Source organism: Oratosquilla oratoria, chromosome 20, assembly GCF_046742065.1.
Source record: "Oratosquilla oratoria isolate Oo_2021 chromosome 20, ASM4674206v1, whole genome shotgun sequence".
In the NCBI taxonomy this organism is placed as follows: domain Eukaryota; kingdom Metazoa; phylum Arthropoda; class Malacostraca; order Stomatopoda; family Squillidae; genus Oratosquilla; species Oratosquilla oratoria.
Genome location: NC_134796.1, coordinates 55,458,643 through 55,466,142, shown reverse-complemented (window position 1 = coordinate 55,466,142; position 7,500 = coordinate 55,458,643). Strand labels below are relative to the sequence as shown.

The 7,500-nt window shown below is 39.4% G+C and overlaps 1 protein-coding gene across 4 annotated transcripts in view; it reads left to right on the top strand.

The window, feature by feature from the left end:
- Positions 1–7,500, top strand: part of LOC143036589 (irregular chiasm C-roughest protein-like) — a 487,628-nt gene that overhangs the window by 204,119 nt on the left and 276,009 nt on the right. The window lies entirely within an intron of this gene.

Here is a 7,500-nt window from a genome sequence, read left to right as displayed (position 1 = left end):
ATTAACTCATTCTCTTTTTATGTATATATATATATATTTTTCCTATCCTATATCGTTCAGAACCAAAAGGCCTTCAGTCGGCATGCCTTGTCTATTGTCTATTACTTGTTCATTAGTCAACTTATATGTAGATTAATCTAGCATTAATATTACGATTAATTCATTCCATTTTTTCTAATATTAATCCATTATTACTATTACCATTATCATTAACTTATCCTCTTTTTATGTATATATATTTTTTCCTATCCTTTATCGTTCAGAACCAAAATGCCTTCAGTCGGCATGCTTTGTCCATTGTCGTCTGACCCTTTCATTCCCGTCCCTGTTCGTCTCTTTTCACTCGATCCATCCTACACATATCTTGTATTCTGTGTCGGTATGCCTTTGCCCCGTTGGCCTTCCCTCCCACGTTGTTTTCCAGAATCCATCGCCACTTCTGCTTGGTGAGCGTATGGTGAAGGCTACACGAGAAGGTGTATGGATGGCCTTCATTCAAGATGACGAAAGTAATCAATTAGAGGGATTATGTAGAACACCGAAAGGTTGTGGTTCTGTCGTTTTGCTAACCCCGCAAACTTTTAAAAGAGAGAGAGAGAGAGAGAGAGAGAGAGAGAGAGAGAGAGAGGGAGAGAGAGAGAGTGCGGGAGAGAGAGAGGGAGGAAGGGAGTAGAAAGAAAGAGCGAGAGAGAGAGGGAGAGGAAGGGAGGGAGGAGAAAGAAAGAAAGAGAGCGGAAGAGAGAAAGGAGTGGAGGGAGGGAGGAGAAAGAAAGAGAGAGACAGGGAGAAAGAGGGAGGGAGGAGAAAAAGACAGAGAGACAGAAAGAGAGAGGAGAGAGAGAAATAGAGAAACAGAAATGGAGAGGGTGAAAGAGAAAGAGAGAGAGAGGGGGTGGGGGAGAGAGCTCGATCATGGTTGACTTCTGCATGATGATGGACAAGCCTGTGCGCCTGATTTTGTTTTATGGTCTGAAACAAAAAGTTGTTGGTTCACTTTGCCGACCCCAAAAGAAAACGGGTCTTGTTAACTGTGGAATGCACGGACGCAAAAGAAGCGTTTTGTAGGTTTTAATCACTTTGGTCTTGTTAATTGTTTTTTTTTTTTTGACTGATATAAATCGCCCAGTGACAGGACTAAGCGTAATGAGAAAGTACAGGAAATGATGAAGATAGGATAACTAAACAGGACCGTCGTAAGGTTGACCTCATAGATTTAATGTTCTGTTTTGTTTTTTGTTTTTCTTTTTTTCTTATCTTCTTTTCTTTTTAATGAATCTATAGTATGTGGTCAGTAAGTTGACCTTAAAGACTTATTTTTCTGTCTTGTTTTTGTTTTGTTTTTTATCTATAACGCATAGTTATTGAGGAGTTTTCTTTCATTTCTTCTCAATTTTATTCTTTTAAAGTTTCCATACATTCATATATTTTATAAAAACTAATGTTACACCAGTGTGTGTGTGTGTGTGTGTGTGTGTGTGTGTGTGTGTGTGTGTGTGTGTGTGTGTGTGTGTGCGTGGGCGTGTGTGTGTGTGTGTGTGTGTGCGTGGGCGTGTGTGCGGGTATGTACACCAGAAGTAATCCTTGGCGTTTGCACCAAACACACAGAGCTCTGCTTTATTGTAGTGGAAGGCAGATGCAATGGGCCACAACATTGATTCATATCTACATGCATATATGCACACACACACACACACACACACACACACACACACACACACACACACACACACACACACACACACACACATACACACACACACACACATATATATATATATATATATATACTATATATATATATATTATATATATATATATGTGTGTGTGTGTGTGTGTGTGTGTGTGTGTGTGTGTGTGTGTGTGTGTGTGTGTGTGTGTATGTGCGTGTGTGTGTGTGTGTATGAGAGAGAGAGAGAAATTCACCTTGGTCTTGGATCACGTGTTGGATTCATGATCGACAGTTATTTCTCTCCCGGAAGAGAGCTCATATATGACCGATCGATGGGTAATGCACGCACGCACACCACCAACTCCCTGCCCACGAGGGTTGGAGTAACGACTCGCAGCGAAGTGATACTGAAGTTATTCCAGCCATGGGCGGGATCTGAACCCGGACCGCCGTAGTGGCCATAGTGTATGTGCGTATATGCGTATTTACATGTATATGTCTATATGTGTTGCATGTGTGTTCCTATATGCGGGCGTGTGTACAAACAGTAATAGTCGTATGTGTATAGTTATGCTTTATGTATATACATACACAGTCACACTTGGTCTCCTCTGCTGAGATATCTCTTGTGACTGCAACATGGTCAGCCACAGGCTATTGCATATCTTTGTAGAAACATATTCTCTCCTAAACACCCAATTCCCGGAGGCTCCAGTTCCAGCGTGGCTTTGTGGTCCAACTCACAGAACGCTTTCACGTGTTCATGGCCAGGAAATCCCTTGTGTTTTCGCCCACAGATTCCCCCTCTCCCCCCTCCCCCTCCCCTCCCTCCCCCGCCTTTGCCACACCCCACTCGCGTGTCGATACAGTAGAGCACCACGTTTCGTACGCATCTGCTAAAAACGGCACCGAAATCCCAGCGTCGGCGTTTTCGTACGGATGATTTGCATTTAATCTGCGCATTCCGAACAGGATTGACTTTTGCCGCCCTGCTATTAACATCAAAACCCTGCAAGCTGTTTTACTGTTAAGGGATGCATTCGAAGTAAATGTGCATTGGCTATACTGAAGCATAATTAATACTGACCATGTCAGGTTTATGCCAGTTGTTTCCAGGATCCTGGAAAGATACTAGATTCAGTGATAGTGAAACTACAAGAGATAGTTTTGATAATAGAAACTTAAGGCCAGTAGCAATAGACCAAAATTCTCTCCAGTACGGTAAGGAAGAACAGCAATTCATAAAGCATGGGATACAAGAGAAAACAGACTGAGAGCGCCTCTCAATTGTAACGCTTATTTTGTACAAGTCTGTTGCCATAATACTGACCATCTACCATCTCCCCTCCTCCATCCTCCCCCATTCCTCTATTCCTCCCTCCTCTCTCATCCCTCCCTCCTCCTTTTAAACGAAAAGGAAGAACAGCAATACATAAAGCATAAGAGAAAACGGACTGAAAACGCCCATCTTGTGCCATTATGCTGACCATCTTCCACCTCCCTGCTCCATACTCCCCCATCCCTCTATCCCTTCCTCCTCTCTCATCCCTCTTTCCACTCCATTCCCTCCCTTTACCTCTTAAACGCTAAGGAAGAACAGCAATCCATAAAGCATAAGAGAAAACAGACTGAGAGCGCCTATCTTGTGCCATTATGCTGACCATGTCCCACCCCCTTCTCCATCCTCCCCATCCCTCTATCCCTCCCTTCTCTCTCATCCCTCCCGTCTTTTCCCATCCCTCCCTCCCCCTCCTAAACGCTAAGGAAAAACAGCAATCCATAAAGCATAAGAGAAAACGGACTGAGAGCGCCTATCTTGTGCCATTATGCTGACCATGTCCCACCCCCTTCTCCATCCTCCCCATCCTCCCCTCCCTCATCCCCTTTAGGCGCTTTATACATTGCCTTATCCCAGTGTACCATTAAACGCACGAACCTATATTTACGTTCTTTTATTCCAAATGTTCGCGTTGGCAAGGCCCACTCTGCATTAGTTTTGTAAATACGGTCCTGCTTACAATAGGCTGTTTACTCGCTTAGGTAAACGCCAAACACATCGGGGAGATTAAGAAACCTTTATCATGTTTGTTGTTCAACTGCGATAAATGTTTTATTTATCAGATACTAATGTTTTTTCTTCTTCTTTACAGGTAAACACTGAAGCTGAAGATTCAGGAGAAATGAACTTTGGAAAACTAAGGGATGATTGATGCAAGGTGATTGTATAAACTTTACATTGGAAAAGTTAGTTGAATGAACGTATGCGGACTCTCTCTCTCTCTCTCTCTCTCTCTCTCTCTCTATATATATATATATATATATATATATATATATATATATATATATATATATATATATATATATATATATATATATACACAAAGGATTACAAAGGCGGAGCATGCCGACAGGAGACCTTTTGATCCATATCTAGGTCGGATGCGTAAAAAAAATCATATCAATAATAAAACAATAAATAAAAACTATAATAATGTAAATAACAAATAAAATACATAAATAAATGCATAGGTATAGTTAAATAATAAACAAACAGGTAAATAGTAAATAATAATAAATTGACATATAACTAATAATAAATGAAAATCAGACAGACAAATGATAACAAAACAAAAACAAATAATATAAGATAAATTATAATCATTACAGCATTTTACTTAGGTATTTATTTTTAATGATTCTTAAAGCTTCGAACTGAACTACATTGCACTACCTGTGCAGGAAGTTTATTCCATTCATTAACTACACGGTTGGCAAAGTTTTTTCTACCCACTTCCAAATTGAATCTATTTCCGGACAGTTTGAGACCATTGTTTCTTGTCTGATTCTCATTCAATGTGAAAATTTTGTCACTTTTGATGTCAATTCCCTTTAAAATCTTAAAGACCTGTATCAAGTCACCTCTGAGTCTACGCTTTTTTAGGGAAAACAGATTCATGTACTGTATGTATTCACACGCACAAATTCACATTAAATGTCTATTTTAATTCTACCCACACACATACACATACAGATACATAAATATTTAGATATTCGTACACGTATATATACCGTATATATATATATATATATATATATATGTATATATATATATGTGTGTGTGTGTGTGTGTGTGTATTCAACATATACAATCAATCAGTCAATTGATCCGTTGCTCCAGGTTTTTCATGTAGGGAAACCAATACCCCCAGGTAACAGCCAACGGTCACTAGATTCGTTCATAAACCACTTAGAAATTAAGTGTTCTGCTAATCTTTGAGTATGACGAGAATAGGGTAAGATGATGTGTTTTGCGCCTTCTTGTTGGTAGTTATGTCTGGTACAGTTTACTTCTGTCTTGGTGTTTAGTGATGGACGATGACCTGAGCGTATTCGTTTTTTTTTTTTTTTTTTTTTTTTTTTTTTTTTTTTTTTTTTTTTTGGTTTTTTTTTTTTTTTTTGAGGTCTAATGTCAGAAGGAGTAAGGCATTGGTGGCCAGTCTTGTCCTGCTTGTTTTGTGATCTGAGTGTGAATGTGCATTTGCATGGTTATGTTGTATGGTGCAGATAGGTTGTAGATATTTAAGTAGCATTCAGATTTATTTTTTTATTATTATTGATAACTATTAATGTTTGTAAGATTAGTAAAAAAAAAAGTGAATGGGAAGTGGTGACAACGCTGATAACAGAACTGACAATTTTTTTTTTTTTTTTTTTTTTTTTTTTTTTTTTTTTTTTTTAGGCAAAATATCCTGTCAGACATTGAACCTGTCTGTCCCCTTTGCTCACTGCCGATGGAGGCTGTCGGAGTCACTGAGCTGCTGTCGACTTTGATCCCCTTGACCTTTTTTTGTCTTCCTCTTTCTCTCTCTCTCTCTCTCTCTCTCTCTCTCTCTCTCTCTCTCTCTCTCTCTCTCTCTCTCTCTCTCTCTCTCTCTTGATAGTTTACGGTTGTCCGTCGACCCTTCTGGACTTGACTTGTCCTTGTTATGTATTTGTTTGTGTGTTTGTTAGTGTAGTTCCTTGATACCTGGTTTATTCTGAGGCAATGACAAGAGATGCCATCTTGCGGTCGGGTAATTACCCCGAGAAAATTGACCTTTATTTCATTTATATAATGTATCTATTTATCTATTTATCTAATTATATATCTAATTATTTACTTCTTTACTTATGAGCTAATATATTCATATATTATTTATCTAATTATCTTTTTGCATGTTTGATTTATTTCTTAATCTTTTTATTTCTTCATTCATGTTTATTTATTCATATTCTTAGACACATTTCCATCTCAGTATCGCTTCCTTCTCGTTGTTGTCTTACACAACTACCATGATACTCAAATCCCTTTGATCCCGGGCGAATAACCTGAAACCCCCCAAAATTCCAAGAATAAGTCCCCATAAAGTGTCCCGTCGTTGGCCGAGACGCGCTTACGAAGAAGTCTGTCCTTCTCGTAAACAAACCCAAAAAAACGCGCAAGAACGACCTCGTACGAAGTGGCCGAAGTTTCTTAAGCTGGCTCAACCAACCCTTTCTTGGCTAAGTAGATAGTTGACACACTGTCCGGGTGTGGGGCATTGTCCACGTGGGGGGGGGGGAGGGGGCTTATGCTCAACCTTGGCCAATGGAGAGTTCAGCTTTATGAAGGGAAATGGAGAAGTATGTGTTGAGGGTGGCAAGGAGGGATTCAGGAGCATCGTAGCGGATGGAGGTGGATAGGGAAGAGGAAAATGCCCGAAGACGTACTTTATACGTTCTGACTGAAGAATTAAAATTTTATTTATTTCAAGAGACGGACCCCTGATTGAAAGTTGTCTTTGTTGGTCGAGACCCTTTTCAGGTCTAAGTTCATGTCCTGAAATATATTTAGAAAAAAAAATTGTTTCTTGGCCAGAATAGAATATACCAATAGAGTCACTATGTTAAAAGGATTAAAATGGTTTGGAGGAGAAGGAGAAAGAGGAAGAGGAAGAGGGGGAAGAGTAGATGGATGAGAGAAAATGAAAAGGAAAAAGAGAAAAGAGAGAGATATAGGTAGAAGAGACATAAAATGAAGAGGAAGATAAAACTGAAGATAAAGAGAAAGAAGTAAATAAGAAGAGAAAGATGATGATAGAAATGAAGTAGAGGAAGAGGAAGTAGTTGAAGATATTGAAAATAAAGAGGAAGAAGAAGAGGAAGAAGAAGAAGAAGAAGAAGAAACGGCAACAACAACAACAACAACAACAACAACAACCGCCGTGTATAACAAAGGTGATGACTTCATCCACAGCTAAACGCCTCTAGGTGCAATCAACTTACTTAATGGTAGACTCTTAGAGATTCTTGTAAGACGAATCTGGTTTTGTTTTTTCTTCAAGTCCAGAAATATGTGAGGCTGGAATTCCAGACGAAGAATGGAATTGAGGGCAGCGTTCCAGGCAAAGAGATCTGTCCATCAAGGGAGCCTTGACCTAATGGAACCTCTCCCAGATGGACAGGTTGATTGAACACAAAAGATACGTTCATATTCAGTGACAGACGAGTCTGAAGGCTTCAGGAGTTGATGTCGGCAGCACCATTCAACATTTCTCGATTGAAAAATTGAAGATATCAGTGTCATGGCAAGACGAACGGGTGATTTTTGGGAAGAACATGGTGAAGAGAGGTCCTTAAAAAAAAAGAAGGAGAGAGAGAGAGAGAGAGGTTGTTTGGATAGGCTCTTTCCTGTAACCTGGTCGATATGAACGCCTTTATGTAACACATTTACCTCTGAAACTCACTCCTTACAAGTATACTAACCAGTAGAACGAGTTAGAATAAAATACATAAATTCACTTATGAGAAAG